Source organism: Ambystoma mexicanum, chromosome 6q (assembly GCF_040938575.1).
Source record: "Ambystoma mexicanum isolate Mex_15411 chromosome 6q, UKY_AmexF1_1, whole genome shotgun sequence".
Classification (NCBI taxonomy): domain Eukaryota; kingdom Metazoa; phylum Chordata; class Amphibia; order Caudata; family Ambystomatidae; genus Ambystoma; species Ambystoma mexicanum.
Window position 1 is genome coordinate 162,215,841 of NC_090937.1, and position 16,194 is coordinate 162,232,034.

The 16,194-nt window shown below is 43.5% G+C and overlaps 1 long non-coding RNA gene across 1 annotated transcript in view; it reads left to right on the plus strand.

Annotated features, from left to right (window-relative positions):
* LOC138515848 (uncharacterized) overlaps positions 1-15,787 on the plus strand; it is a 67,245-nt gene extending 51,458 nt beyond the window's left edge. The window contains exon 2 of the long non-coding RNA XR_011282172.1: positions 383-15,787. This is a non-coding gene — a long non-coding RNA (uncharacterized lncRNA). The remainder of the gene's footprint in view (positions 1-382) is intronic.
* The last annotated feature ends 407 nt before the right edge of the window (positions 15,788-16,194 follow it).

Below are 16,194 nucleotides of genomic sequence, written 5' to 3' on the forward strand. Positions count from 1 at the left end.
CATCAATCTGCTAAAATATTGTCACCCCAGACACACTTTGCAGCTGATTGATGAGCCAAAGGAACATCAAACGGAGGAGCCATCGGAATAATGAGAAGAAAGGAAAAGAAAAGGCAGAAGTAAGTATTTAGGTGCATAGGTATATCTATATAACAGGAAGTACTTTACTTGATGTTATGATAAATAGAATAAAAAGTTGTTTTGAAAAGTTAAGTTTTTGTCCCTGTCCTGTTGAGTAAGCTGCTTGATGTTATTGTGAAAACGAGAATAAGAGATCACAAATAAATTTAAAACTGCAAATCATTGCCCCGCTGTTGTAAATCTTCCAGGAATTTTACCCAAAAAATGTACTAAAACTTGTTTTTTATCTTTCTTCTACTAGATAATTAACTCCATTACGTCCAAGCCTGGTGAAGACCGCCTCAGGGACCGGGAATGAAAGGAAGGGAAGAGGGTACCTCATACCCTCTAACTGAAAGAAAGTAGAGGATCTGGGTGTGCCGCTTCCTGATGAAGAAGAACTCACCAAATGAACCCCACTCGGCCCTACTATCCGTCAACAAATAGTCATGGGACAGCAGGGGGGATTCTGTGGGGTCCATATAAGGCCCTTGCAGAACTCCCTACAAACAAGAACTGCATTTAAACAAGGCCACAATGACAGCGGTGCTTTTGTCCTTGGCACATGTGTGTTAACCAATAAATAATGCCACCCACAGAATAGTCCTGAAATGTTCTTCCCTGCCATTTGAATCATGAATAAAATGTCATTTGAATCATTAAGAAAATGCCATTTGAATCATGAAGGAAATGACCCACAGTCAGAAAGGATCTTCTTTGACTGTTATGGCATCGGAAAACACTGCAGGCAAGATGGCCTGAAATTTCTTTTTCCTTTTATCTAAAATATCAGAAAGTATGCACTTTTCTGAAAAACAATAGCCATGCATGCTCATCCCATCTGAAATACCAAAGAAAGTAGTCAATCCATCATAAAAACAGCCATGGCTGACTGTTCATTCACTTAAAGATCATGAATATTTCAGTGTAACTGACACCGCTTTGTTTTTCTTTACTGTGAATCACCACACTCTGAATCTCGGAAAGAAAAGAATAGAGCGTTCTATATTTATTCCATGTCAAAATCAAAGAAACTTTCTGTAGTTTCTCCATCTGTATTCATGCACCAACATTACCTGCAAACCCGCTTAAGAATAGGAATGGGAAAGGAGTATTATTTGTAAAACCGCATTGGAAATAGGAAATGTAAAGCTTGCACACGTGTTCATTTGTTATTTGTAAAACAAAGGAAAAATTCCATTTAAAGTCAAATGTCAAATGACAGCAGTTGATAGCCCAGAAATATTATTGTACTTGGGGGTGGGTAGGCTGCGAAGCAATTGATACTGTACTCTTCCCCCAGAAAATTTCATTCAGCCTGGCAGAGGAAACCAGTTTGAAAGGGAGGTTTTGTCTCCCACTTTTCGCATCCACAAGTGAACTTATTCAGTACAGACATGTGCTTGGACTGAGGGTGTGATAATTACTGGTTTTACCAGACTGGCTGGCAGGACTGCCATAAAATATGAAGGAATGCAGTTAAGCCCTGTGTTTGACCCAAATGTGCGATTTCCTTCAGCATCCTCTCTCAGGAGGTTCTTTATGTAAGCCGAGCCAAGAGCAGACAATTTGGCTGTGGTAGTTTTGCAGCAGTTGCCCTCCCGCGTGACCAACTTTTTCCATTGACACTAAAAGACAGCTGTAGTTTAAGACATTTTTCTCAGCACTCTAAATGAATAAGAATTATTCTGTTATGCTAGTTTGCCATGGAAATGTTTGGTGAATAGAAAGAGACATTTGCATCATTCTATCACGTGGTAAACTGAAATGGGCAGTTGTACTCATTGCCATAATTTTAAGTGTTATGTATCTCATACAAAGGGCAAAAAGGTGCCAAAAAGCAATGCTACCTCAGACAGAGTCGGCGATCGGTTTGCCCAAATTGAATCTGTACATCTATCTTTCATGACAGTGGCTAGTGTAAATCTGAAGTTCTGATCCATAACTTATTTTTGTCAAGAAATATGTTTTGAGAGACAAAGGAAGTTATAAATACACACACATAAAATGATTTCATTTCCCCTGGACCAATCAGCCTAGAGGGAGGTGGGAGGACCAATAGGCTGGCTTATCCTAGTATAGGACTAATTCGAGGGTACTTTCCCCCAGGTTGTAAACCGATAATGTCATTATGGCTATTTAAGGGAGAGACAGAGAAACACCAGAGACTTACTTAATTACTTCCTGACTGACTGACTGTCTGCCTGATTTCCTGACATGCTAAGTCGGAACCAAAACCAGATCCAGAGACAAACCACTGATCCCGATCCAGGAAGAACCACTGATCCTGATTCAGGCAGAACCACCCATACAGATCCAGGCAGAACCATCCCATCTGGGAGAGCCCAGCTGACCCAGTGACCAGATCTCTTGGCCGGCTGTCCCAGTGACCTGATCCCTTGGCCCCATTGTCCAGAGATCTTGCTGGCTGTCCAAAGTCCCATACTCAAGCTTACCTTGTAAGTATCAATTCACCCAGTGCCCAAAAACTGCATACCCCTCTCTTTTAATTTTTCATCCCATAGAAAATCCCATTGAAAGTCCTATATTGCATACCCCCCTCTTTTCAATCCTGCATCTCTTAGAAAATCCTATTGCAAATCCCAGATTGATAGTATCATCTGTTCACCTTTCCATAGAAAAATCTGTGTAAGTCTATGTCCGTTAGCGCATTTCTTTTCTAATTCTTTCTGTTATCTGTGTAAGTCCCTAGTATCATTTGAAGTAAATCAATTAATTTCCTGATTGAAAATTCACGTTTACTATTGTTGCCATTTGAAACCAACAATTTTGTCAAGTGTTTTTACTAACTATATTCATTAAAACATAGTCTGTATAGAAATAGGCTTAGTTTAAAAAAAACGAATTTGCATGTGCATGTGTTTATCTATAAATTCTGATTTTCATTTCCCATAGAAAAAACCACACCATCATCCTGTTAAGAGTAACCCCTTTCCATCAGAATGATATCTGTCATGTGCCTGTGTTTCTGATCCACAAAACCGATTTCCGATTTTGACAGCTAAGCCCCTTTTCTTAGCTGCTTGTCATTTTACACCAGTGTGAAAAAACGAATTGCAATTCTGCTGTGTGTGTTTTTTTTCTGCATTGCTTTCTTCCCAAAATTGATTCTCTTACATGTGCTCACGTTGCTTTGGTGCACTGCTCATTAGACTGTAAGCGTCCTTGACTCTTAAGTGCAGCCACACAAAGTTCTGTTCTAGCTATCCTAGCTCAACTGTAACCGATATACAAGTAACAAGTAAAATCAGAGTATGCCATTTTGATCCTTTTAAAGGTTTTCATTTCCATTTCTGGCCTCCCATCTTGGGGTGTTAGGCTGAATTTTTGATCTGATTTTTCGCTCTTCTTCTGACTTCTTGCCACAGCTTTCCAGCAACAAAGCATTTACTCAGCATGAGTTTGGGGGAAGGGTTGCAGGGGGAGTGCATAACCTGCGTGCTATCTGTCATACAGAAAACGATTTTGCTTGTGTTTTCTATTAAAGATGTTTGTATATTTTGTTAGGATTTGGAACTAACTGTCTTGCGGGAATCATTTGAATTGTACTGCCACACCATGGTGGCTGCTGACCTAATTTGGATTTGTTTGATTTTGGTTGAATTATAAAAATGAATAAATATTTCATTGTTACACACCGCCTGGTTCATAGTCTATTGCGACACAGGGAATTTGTTAAGGTGGGTGTGAGACAGGTTGGGGGCCTTCTCAAAGTAGAATCCGAGAATCAATAAAGATAAAAAGCGTTTTTATTGTGCGCCACATTCATTGTCAGTGGAAAGAGTCCCTCACGGGAGTGTGCAGTGTTCTAAAACGTTTACACAGTGGGCCTTGCCGGGATTGAGGTAAGTGTTTCCACCCATGATAGTTTAACAAAGCTGGCTAACCTAGAAAAGGTAGTGATACTTTTTGTGGTTAGAAAACTGTGTTACACTATTAAAGCGCCAACCCAAAACGTATTCCCTAGGTATCAGGCATGTGTGTAAAAATAAAGTAAAATCAACACTAAACTTGGCAAAAGCAGGGTAGAGATGTTTGCCCTTGTATAGATAATTAAACAAAAGAAGAACACTTTTCATAATGACCACTGTAGAGATTAACATGGCTAGGCAGCACCTCCTGTCCAAACTATTCATTCGAGGGGAATGTGCAGAGCAGGAGCAGGAGGCCTGGATATCCGATATAATGCAACAGGTCACCTCCATAAGCATGGATGTGTGGGAGGACCGAGGCCTATTGCATCAAGCCCTGATTGAGTTTTATATGACTCCGAATATTAAAGCGGAGCAAATTAAGATGGTCCCACTCACTGCATTCATATATTTCCACCTGATAGTCATAGAAGACAAGTATCAAAAAAAGTATAACCTTTGCGCAACACCAGCCTGACCTCTTAAATCAAACCCAAAGTGAATTAAAGAAGCAAAAGTGCAAGAGAGCCAAAATTCTGAGTCTGAGTTGAGAAATCTCATCCAGCAGTTAAGAGGAGTTGGCAGAATAGCAACTAACTAATTCAGAACAGGAGGCCCAACTAGCTACATTGACAGGAAAGGGTTGATTCCCTGAAAGAGAGCCAACAAAAATTAAAGCAACAAGTAAAATACAATACAATCTGCTTAGAGGACATGGCTGCTCTCCAAAAACAATTTGAGAAATTGGACTATGAGAATAGTAAGTTAATCATTAACGAAGCCCATTCCCAAACAGAATTTGACCAGGAACTCCAGAAATTAGGTGATATAAAACAACAAAGAGAGGAGCAGACTGAACAGATTGGAACCCTGTATCAGGAAAACGATGCCCTAAACAGACTTACAGAAAATAGAGTCAGACCTTCTGGAACTGACTGACCCAAAAACTGAGTATGTACATTTATTGGGGCACATGAGACAAGTAGAAGGTGATCTAGAAGAGACCACCCAAGCCAAAAATGTTCAGAGACAGGAGATGCAGCTCCTGCAACAAAAATGGTCTGAGTATTCCCAGACAATACAAGAGGCCCATAAAAGAAATGAGGCCCTTTGTGAGGAGAACAGGGGACTCTAGAGCCAGGTAGCAGCACAAGGGAAGGTAATAGAGGTAAGTCAAGCCCTGATAGCACAGCAAAAGGCTCAGGCCTTTGCCTATTGTCAGGAAATAGGGGCTGAGAAGGAGAAACTTGAGCTATTAGAAAAAGAGTGTATTAGGTTCTATCAAAACTTGGGGACCCCGAACGGTTAGAGAGGGACAGAGCCACCCCTGATCACAGTGTGATGCCCTCTCTACCAAGGGCCTGAAGCCCATTTACCACCTTATATGCGCCAGACACTGCTAACTTCATGGCCACAGGTTCACAAGAACCAGAAACCAAGAGGCAGCCGGACGCAAGTAGGCCCAGCATGATTGAGCAGCCAGGCCACCGCCCATCAGAGATTGATGGACGGGCATCACTGTACAGGTTAAAAATATTAGGGCCAATGTCTCTGACCAGGAAGACTCCTATGAGTAGAAAATCAGCGAGCTAGACCTGAAGAAACATCATCTACAAAGGGACCATTTGGTTCGCTTTGCAGAGAAAAAAGTGGATCAATTGAGGCCCCAAACAAGTATTCTGAAAACCTCCACCCAATCAGGGAGATGGGGGGTTCTCCACCAACCCTGGAAGCAGGGAGGAGTCCGAAGAATACTCTCCTGTGCGAAAGAGGGAGTCCAGAGGAATTACCCAGAGAGCCCAAAGTACAACAGGGGAGAAGAGACTAGGTCCTGTCATTCTGGGAGAGACTCCCAAGCTCAATGGATTAGGGAGCGCCTAGAGGATAGCGAGGGGACCTCAAGCAACAGCAGCTCTGAGTCTGAGGGTGAATGGACTCAGGTCCAGGGGAAAAGGAAAACTGCCAAGCAAAAGAGAACTCTGGTGAAAGACCCCAATAGGTAGATAAAGGCTATTAGAAGTTTCATGACTTTGTACCACAAAAATGCCAAATAGTCAGTCTGGGAGCATCTGGAGCTATACGACCAGATGATGACCTCCTTCAACATTGCAAAATGGACTTTCTCTCCAGAGAACTCCAGCTTCTTTGCCGGGCTGGAAGACCAGAACCCTTTAAGGTGGTCAACTTCTTGACACACAGAAACCCCTAGAAGGCCCGCAAGGAGGCCTACAATCTGCAGTGTGGAGTGGATCAGGCTTCAAGAGAATTTGTTCAGGAATTAAAACAGGCATTTGCGCAAACTAATAGGCGGGTGCACAGGAATAGTAGGGAATTTATAAATACCTATTTTCATGCACTCCCAAAGTACATCATGAACCAGTTGGTAACGGATTTCCATGATGACAGGACCCTGGACTGGGTAATAGAGAAAGCTACCCAGATCTATGAGGTCCAAAAACCTGTATAAAACAAAAATCCAGCTAAAACCCCCAAACCAACCAATATCCCCGCTGCTGCCAAGGTAGCAGAGGTGAAGGATACCCCCATTTTTGACCTAGAAATGGGGGGACTACATATACACCTTCCCAAAATCAACCAAATCAGACACAGAGAAGACCCTCTGACCAATCACAAACATGTGGTGGTCAGGTAGGGTACCCCACAAATGTGCCCCCTAACATTGCCAATTATATCAGCCCTAGATACAAGGGCAACCGGCCCATCTTGGGGTATGTGTGGACTCCCAAATCCCAAGGGGGATACAATCATGTGAGTACGTCCCCAGGAAACTTCCCTCCAAACTTCCCTCAGGGGGGCAGTAATCTTCCAAACCGTAGTTTAACTTTCTTCCCCAGGTACCCTAAAAAACCCAAAATCCAGGACAACCCTCCTTACTCTCCCCATTTTCAGGAGTCCAGACCACAAAATCCATGAGAGTTGTGGCCAAGGTGGAGGGCTACCAGGGAAACCCCAGTACCCACGTTACTCCGGGAGAAGGGATACTTAAAATTCCAGAGAACAACCCAGATTTGACACAAGGCCACCGTACCAGCCAGAGTGGGTGTCCCAACTGTAGCGCCAGGTCCAGAACCTAACTTAAGATCTGAGTCCCAGTGTTGAAGGCTCAGCAGTACCTTCAGATGAACATGGTGGCCCTGAATAACTCAAACCAAGGGTATGGCACCCCGGAACAATGATGCGGAGAGAACCCTGATAACCAACCGGTTCCAGAGGAGGAGGCACGGGAGAAAGGGGGATGCAAAGCCCTAGAGGAAGCTTACTTCCTCACTCGTGAAAAGCCCCTACACACCCAGAACCAGAAGTTAAATCTGCTTCCCCTGAAAATCTGCAACCCAGGGAACAGAGGGTAGGAAGGAGAAACAAATAGACCGGAAAGACCCATTTTGTCGAGGAAGTCAGTGTCCGCCAGTTTGAAGGTGAAGGATCCTTGGAGGATTCTGGGAAGAAAGTCTTCTCATTCAAAGATGGAGGAATTCCTCCCAAAGGAAGATGGGTCTCAAAAGACCACAACCTAGACTGGATAGGTGTGGGGATCGCTCATCCATGAACCCCAGAAAGGTCATCCAGAGAACATAACGATCACTGAGGGATTCTCCGCACAAACCGGTTCTAGTGACTGTCTCCAGATAAAGGGGGACAGCTCAGAGCTAAGGGAAAAAGGGGATTCTGAAATCCCACCTATTTCAGGATGCCACATTTTCTTTACAGATTCAGGAACTCTGACACAGAAGACTGTCCAAGACCCCAAAGTGTCGGAGTCCAAAATAAAGAAACTAACCGAGCATCTTGGCCAAAATGCCCATTTCCTTTGCCCATTGGAGGAGAAAGAAGGTAGGTTCCATGCCCCCATCTGAGTGCAATGGTAATGTGTGCATTTTCAGAACTGGTGGACACCGGATCCAAGCCACTCTTGTGTCCAAAAGCGTATTTGAGCAGCTAAATTCAGGAAGGGGGGAGAGACACCAGATTCCTCTCACCCCTGTTCCTGGACAACTCCAGAACTTTGACGGGAACGAAATTCCCATCGAGGAGACTGCAGATCTGGAGATCAAAATTGGGCGACACAAGCTGAAACATCTGGTTATACTTGTGACTCCAGAGGGCACCCCCTGTCTATTAGGTAATGACCTCCTTCGGAGGTTGTCTCCACTAATAGACTGTGTGAACAAGGTCCTCTGGACTCAGGGTAACCGGCCAATAAAATTAAAACAGAGCACCAACTACATCAGTCTAAATGGCACATGCCACATGGTTGAACAGTGATCTGACCAAATTGAGTTCCATTTTCAGAACAATCAAGTACCTGGCATTACTGTAATAGCTGTAGGACAACAGACTGGTGATGGGAACTCCCCTGCATTCCTGAAAATTCCTTCCAGTTTCAAGTAGCATTCCACACTGGAAGGAAATACCCTAAAAGTTTATACTGATCCCCAATTTGAAAATCCAATTCCTGTAGTGAAAAGTGATGAAAAAACAGCTCAAAGCTTGGCTGAGATTCAGAAGAAGGGTGCACAGCTGTTCCTCCCCATTCATTTAAATGAGGGGAGGAAACCTGTTGTCATCAGAGTTTGCCTGAATAATGGAAAAAGCTTAATCAGCGAAGCGTTGTTCAGGAAACTCCCAAAAGATCCGACCAATCCCACATTTAAGTGTGAAATGGGCCTAGAAACTGCCAATTCCAAAAATCTCCTGCCTAGCAGGTGTATGCAAACAATTTCCATAGGTGATAAAAGCAAAGGGCATAATTGTTGGTTTGTGCGAGATGTTCCTTCTGCATTCTATTCAGGCAGTGACATTCTCAACCGGTTTGCAATTAATTTGGACAACATAAATTATAAAGCCTGGTCCCCACTAGGTGGCAACGTTATGGGCTTTGGTGATTCAGAAAAAGAATGTAGGTCAACTCAATTGCTACCATATGAAGTTGAAATTCAAATTGGAGAGGAGGTCACCATCCCAGGACGGACGCAACAATTCCCATTTTACCTAAATATCAAGAGAGGACAGAGACTCCAAAACCCGGATGCTTATGTACACCTAAATCACCATCTCCAACAGCAGGGGTTGGGGTTGAACCTGACACCATTAGTTGACTTAGAACACAACACTGTTCTAATAGGGATGGGTAACAGTGACCCTAGGAGTATCACTCTGGACGCAGACACCTTTATTGGAATGGCAGTTGCTGACCAGCCTTTTCCCATGGAGTTAGGAAATGAAATCATAGGACCAATCCCCAATGACTGTTATGACAGTGACAATGACATACCGTCAGAAAAGATCTAAACCCAGCAAGGGGGTAATTTCTTGGTGTACTCTTCCGGCCCTTACAGGGGGAAAGAGGTGAGCTGTGACATCAGGAAGGATGAGGTGATATTACAGGTCCACAATGACTACCTCTCCTACCTTAACCCCTATGGACAGGTCAACACCCTGACCAGAGATCTTGCCACATAGTTGAAGGAGACAGCTGAGATCGCAAAACCCGACGTCTTCGCAGGCTTTAGACAGATGGTTGAAGAAAAGGTCAACCTTGCTGATGCCTGTGAGACCGAGGAACAAAAGTAAAAGTTGAAGCAGGTGTTTTAGGATTTTCAGGATATCTTTGCTGTGGACTTGTATGACTGTGTTCGCACAGAGATACGTTCTACCTCAATTCCCACGGGCCCTGGGATGACTCCCGTATTCGGGAAGCAATATCGCTTACCTCTCGCGTCTATGGAGTCCCTTACAGTAATCATTAAAAATCCCATGGGATAATTCGTCCAGTCCACAGTACCTTTAATAATCCGGTACTGGGGATTCTAAATCCAAATTGCAAATGGAGATTTTGCGCAGACATTAGGGAGCTGAATAAATGGGCCCACATGTCCTGATGGCCTCTTCCCTACATCGACCATGGACTGGCTCAGATCCAGGAGTCAAAGGTGTACACCGCCATTGACTTGACCAATGGATACCAGACAGTACCCGTAAGTAGAGAAGACCAGTACAAGCTGGCCTTCACCTTCAGGGGGCAGCAGTACACATGGGCCTGGACTCCCTTTGGATATTTAAACTCGAGCAATTAATTCAACATCTTTCTGCATAAAGCCATCCCCCACTGGGTTAAAGGGGTGACCTGGCCTATGTGGACGATGTCCTGATTAAAAGCTCAACTGTGGAGGAACGCGTAGCGGAAATCCGTTATTTTCTGACCCAGTTGAAGGTTGCCGGAGCAAAACTGTCCTTTCAAAAGGCACAAGTGGTGTAGGACCCGTGTAAACTTCTCAGGACATGAAATCACCCCTGAGGGTCTCTTTCCCCAGGCAAAGAAAGTGGAAGCACAATTAAAACTAAAAGACCCAACAACTCTGTGTGAACTAAGGAGCCTTCTTGGACTGACTAATTACAGTAAGAAGTTCATTGAGGATTACACAGAGGTCACAAGACCCATGGTCCATTTGTTAAAGGGGGGTCAAGTGGGAGTGGGGTCCAGAACAAGCCGAGGCAGTGAAACAACTCAAAAGAAGCCTTTCACAAACGCCTTTTCTCATTTACCCCGTCAAAAACAAGGAGTTCTTCTTGGAGACAGGGTTCTCGAATACATGCTTGACAGAAGCATTATAACCAAAGCATGACAAAGTCAATAAAGTCATCTCCTATGCAAGTAAAACTTTATCTTCTGTGCAGGAAAAATTCAACGATTGTGAGAAGGCACTCCCGGCACAACGGTGTGGGCATTGAAAAATTAGAACCCATTCATCCAAGGGGGGCACATCATTGTGGAGACTCTGCACTAGCCTTTGCAATATCACCAAACTGACAGAATTCGGGCAGGAAATGTAAGTAATTCTAGAATTACTTCCTCGATTCTGTCCATGCTAGGCTTTTCTGTAGAGGTCAGATATGGCCAAAACAAGAAGAATGCCTTCGTGCAAGATCTGGCTGACTTGCATGATTGTGCCAGAGAAAACTGTCTCGAAGACAAAAGTCTCAAACACAAAGACAAACTGGAGGCATACCTGAATTCCCTGCACAAAGTCTATGAAGAAGACATGTGCAAGAGGATGCCCACAGTTTATTTGAACGGGTGCTCCTACCATGTTGACAACAACGGGGAAAAGGAACTGATGGCCGCCGTTGGGAATGCTGGGGGAATGAGGCCCCAGACCCATCCACTGGGTACATGATCGGTCCATGCAGTAGTCAGGTGGCGGAGTTGATGTAGTACACCAGGCCGTCCTCACTGCTGTGCAACACCGACTCCACGAACTGGTCATAATCACCAATTCAGATTATGTCCGGAATCGGTTTGTGGAGCAACTGATCAATTGGAAAACCAGAGGCATGCTGTGTGCAAACAATAAACCACTTAAACTTGGCAAACTCATACTAAATATTGATGATCTGGTCACCTCTAATGGGATGACTATCTATTGGAAAAGGATTAAGGGTCATTCCAGAATAGAGCGACCAGACAAAACTGGAAACGAGCTGGCTGATCAGTTGGCCAAAACCAAAGCCATCAAGGAGGATCTCCTTGAGATCGAATCCCTGTTGGGGGAAATCCAGGTCACTGCTGTCACCAGGTCCCAAACATTGCCCACAATGAACTCTCAACTGCCCAGTTCCGGAAGGAGACCCCAGATGCTGATTTGATCATGGAACAAAATGGGTATCCGATTATTAGGAAATTTTACCAACACATTGAGGACCCCGTGAACTTTCCTCTGACGGAAACTGATGACATTGGGAAAGAGGATCTCCAGGTGTTCATGAAGTTTCCCAAAATGTTACGAATCCAAAACGGTTTGTTGGTAAGGAGACCCATCTCTGGATGTGAACAGTGAGTGGTACCTATGTCATTCTGAAGCCTGATGCTAAGTCACACACATGATGTGGCCACAGACGGTCATTGGGGGTTTCGTGCTACTTTAGAAATCTTGCAAGAGGTTGCATTCTGGCCACACATGTGGCAGCACCTTGACCAATATTTTAAGGGGTGTCTTGTGTGTGCCCAATTTCAGCCAGGTTCACTCACACACCAAGCTCCCCTCCAGAAGAGCGGGATGACACTGCATTGGTCAGATTAGCAAGTTGATTTCATCAGGCCCGTGATTCTTTCCTCTAGGGGAACAAGTACATGTTAACAGTAACATGCTTTTTTACCAAATTCGTGAAATGTCTCCCGCCCCCAAATTGTAAGACAAAAACAGCAGCTACCCCGATGATCAACCACATCTTCTCGCATTTTGGCCTTCTCCAAAGAATTGAGTCACACCAAGGAAGACACTTCACCAGCAAAGTGATGACGGGGATGTGGGAGATACTTGGGGTAAAAGGGAAACTCCATATTGAAAACTGCCAGCCTCTAGTGGGGCAGTTGAGAGGTACAATAAAACCATTGTGAGCGTTCTTAAGAAGGTTGTGGCAGATTCTGGGCCTTGTTGGGACATCCGATTTCTCTTGTCCCGATGGCCATCATATCTGCACCATCTTCTGTGACAAAATGCCTTCTTTTGAGCTAATGACTGGACGAAAATAATGGTGCTACCTCAGCATCTTCTCTATAGAATACAGGAGCAGACACTGATTAACGCCTCCAGCACATTAATATGTTGAAAATCGGAGAAAACACCTCCAGCATGCTTTTGTGTACGCTCAGCGGAACTTGGAGAAATCGGTAAAGGGGATGAAAACCCACTACGACTTAAAAACAACTAAAAAAGAGTATCAAGTAGGTGACAGGGTCTACTTGTACAATTTTCACCACTTGCACCATGGACAAGCATTTTCCTGGGTTACTGGCAATGTGTATGCAGCTAGAACAGTACAGAGAACAGCTTTCAGACTCCACAGACAGGCCTTCGGTTTGAAGGCCTGTCTGTGTCTACACTCGTTTGAAGACACCCCTGAATTCGGACACTTGTTGCCCTGGTTACCAATGCTGCACAAAGAACTGCATTACCAGATATGAGCATTCTTCCGTCTTTTCAGACCTGTGATGGCACGCTATGATTTATTGACTGCCTGCCTGACCACACGATGTAGGGATCTCCAGACTACACCCAGCAAAATGTTCAGACAACACTGTGGTGTGGCAGAGATACCGCTCATATAATACCAGTATTGGTAACATGACATTTGCTAATACTAAGACTTAATGCAGCACTGTATGCGCACATACATATAAACACCGCGCCTCACGTCCAACCAGGCTTATGAAGAAGAGGATCTCCCTCGAAATGCGTCAGCCGGGAAAATAGGATTAGTGAACATTTGCTATATGCATATTCTTTATGATTAAATCGCTTCATTTTTAGAATACATGTCTGTATGAATTGTTCATGTACTGATAAACGAAATTTCATATGAATGAATATTTGAGCACTACTATTTAATATCTGACTGCCTTGTGGGTGGATTTATATAATGTGCAGGGGACGGGAGGGTTCCAACCTTGGATCCTCTTTTCTTGTTTCGTGTGAATAGTGGTGGCCTTGTGCCAGGGCCCCAGTTCCTCCCATGCACCTTCAAAACTCTAAAAACAGCAATGCTGGACTAGTAATAATTACTTGAGAATTGATGTGCACCTATAGCCCCTTTTCGTACAATTTTCAGAGGAACCAGACTAAGGAGAGGAAATTCTTCCCCTCCTCGCGTGGTCCCTTTGAAACTGTAGACAACATTTGGCCTACAAGATCCGAATCCCAAAATGAGAGCTGTCAGAAGAGAAATGGGTCCATATCAATCAGCTAAAAAATGGTCACCCCAGAAACACTTTGCAGCTGATTGATGAGCCAGAGGAAAATCAAACAGCAAAACCATCGGAACAATGAGAAGAAAGGAAAAGAAAAAGCAGGGGGAAGTATTTAGGTGCATAGGTATATCTATATAACAGGGAGAAATGTACTTGATGTTATCATAAATAGAAGAAAAAGATGTTTTGAAAAGTTAAGTCATTGTCCTTGTCCTGTTGAGTAAGTTGCTTGATTTTATAGTGAAGACGAGAATAAGAGAACACAGAAAATTGTAAAACTGCAAATCGTTGTCCAGCTGTTGTAAATCTTCCTGGGAAAAGCACCCATAAAATGTACTAAAACTTGTTTTTTTGTCTATCTTCTAATAGATAATTAACTGCATTAACTCCTAGCCTGGTGAGGACTGCCTCGGGGACCGGGAAGGAAAGGAAGGGAAGAGGGCACCTCATACCCTCCAATCGAAAGATGGAAGAGGATCCAGGTGTGCCGCTCCCTGATGAAGAACTCCACCAAATGAACCCCACTCTGCCGTAGTCTCCCTCAACAAAAAGTCATAGGAGAGCAGGGGGGATTCTGGGGGGTACATTTAAGGCCCTTGCAGTACTCCCCTACAAGAAGAACTGCATTTAAACAAGGCCACAACGACAGTGGTGCTTTTGTCCTTGGCACATGTGTGGCAACCATTGAATACTGCCACCCACAGAAAAGTTCTGAAATTGTCTTTCCTGCCATTTGAATCATGAAGAAAATGCCATTTGAATCATGAAGAAAATGCCATTTGAATCATGAAGGAAATGACCCACATTCAGAAAGGATCTACTTTGGCTGTTCTGGCATCTGAAAACCAAAGATGCACACTGCAGGCAAGACGACCTGAAATTAATATTTCCTTTCATTTAAAATATCACAAAGTATGCGCTGCTCTTAAAATATAGCCCTGCATGCTCATCCCATCTGAAATACCAAAGACAGTAGGCAATCCATCATAAAAACAGCCATGGCTGACTGTTCTTTCACGTAAGAAGCAAGAATCGTACGGTGCAACTGACACAGCTTTGTTTTTCTTTAATGTGAATCACTGCACTCTGAAACTCGGAAAAAAAAGAATACAGTGTTCTATTTGTATTCCATGTCAAAAACAAAGAAACTCTCTGTTGTTTCTCATCTGTGTTCATGCACCATCATTACCTGCAAACCCGCTTAAGAAGGATCAATGGGAAAGGAGTATTATTTGTAAAACTGCAATGGAAATAGGAAATGTAAAGCTTGCACACGTGTTAATTTGTTATTTGTAAACCGAAGGAAAAATGATATTTAAAGTCAAATGTCAAATGACAGCAGTTGCTAGGACAGAAATATTATTGTACTTGGGGGTAAGGTGCTGCAAAGCAATTGATACTGTGCTCTTCCCCCACAAGATTTCAATCAGCCTGGCAGAGGAAACCAGTTTGGCAGGACTTTTCGCCTCCGACTTTTCGCATACACAAGTTAACTCATTCAGCAGAGACATGTGCTTGGAATGAGGGTGTGATACTTACTGGTTTTACCAGACTGGCCAACGAGACTGCCACCAAATACAAAGGAAGGGAGTGAAGCCTTGTGTTTGACCCAAAGGTGTGATTTCCTTGTTTATCGTCTCCCAGGAGGTTGTTTGTGTAAGCCAAGCCAAGAGCAGACAATTTGGCTTTGGTAGTTTTGCAGCAGTGCCCTCCCATGTGACCAACTTTCCCCATTGACACTAAAAGACTGCTGTAGTTTAAGACATTTTTCTCAGCACTTTGAATGAATAAGAATTATTCTGTTATGCTAGTTTTCTATGGAAATGTTTGGTGAATCGAAAGAGACCGTGTACATCTTTCTAGCCTGTGGTAAACTGAAATGGCCAGAAAATATGTGGTGCTGGCTGCTCTTTAAATGGAATCAATATGAAACCTAGGGGAAATATGCAAAATATACTTTTGAATATTTGTTACCAGTGCCATAATTTTAAGTATTTTGTCTCTCATACAAAGGACAAAAATGTGCCAAAAAGTGATGCTACCTCACACAGAGTCAGCGATTGGCAAGCCCAATTCCTTGTGTTCCATTGAATCTGTACATCTATCTTTAATGATGGTGGCTAGTGTAAATCTGATGTTCTGATCCATAACTCATTTTTGTCAAGAAATAGGCTTTGTAAGGCAAAGGAATTCATAAATGCAGACACATAAAATGATGTCATTTCACCTGGACCAGAGTGAGGTGGGAAGACTGATAGGTTGGCCTATCCTAGGATAGGACTAATTCCTGGGTACTTCCCCCCCATGTTGTAAACCGATGATATCATTCTGGCCTTTTAAGGGAGAGACAGTGAATCACAAAGGACTTACTTACTT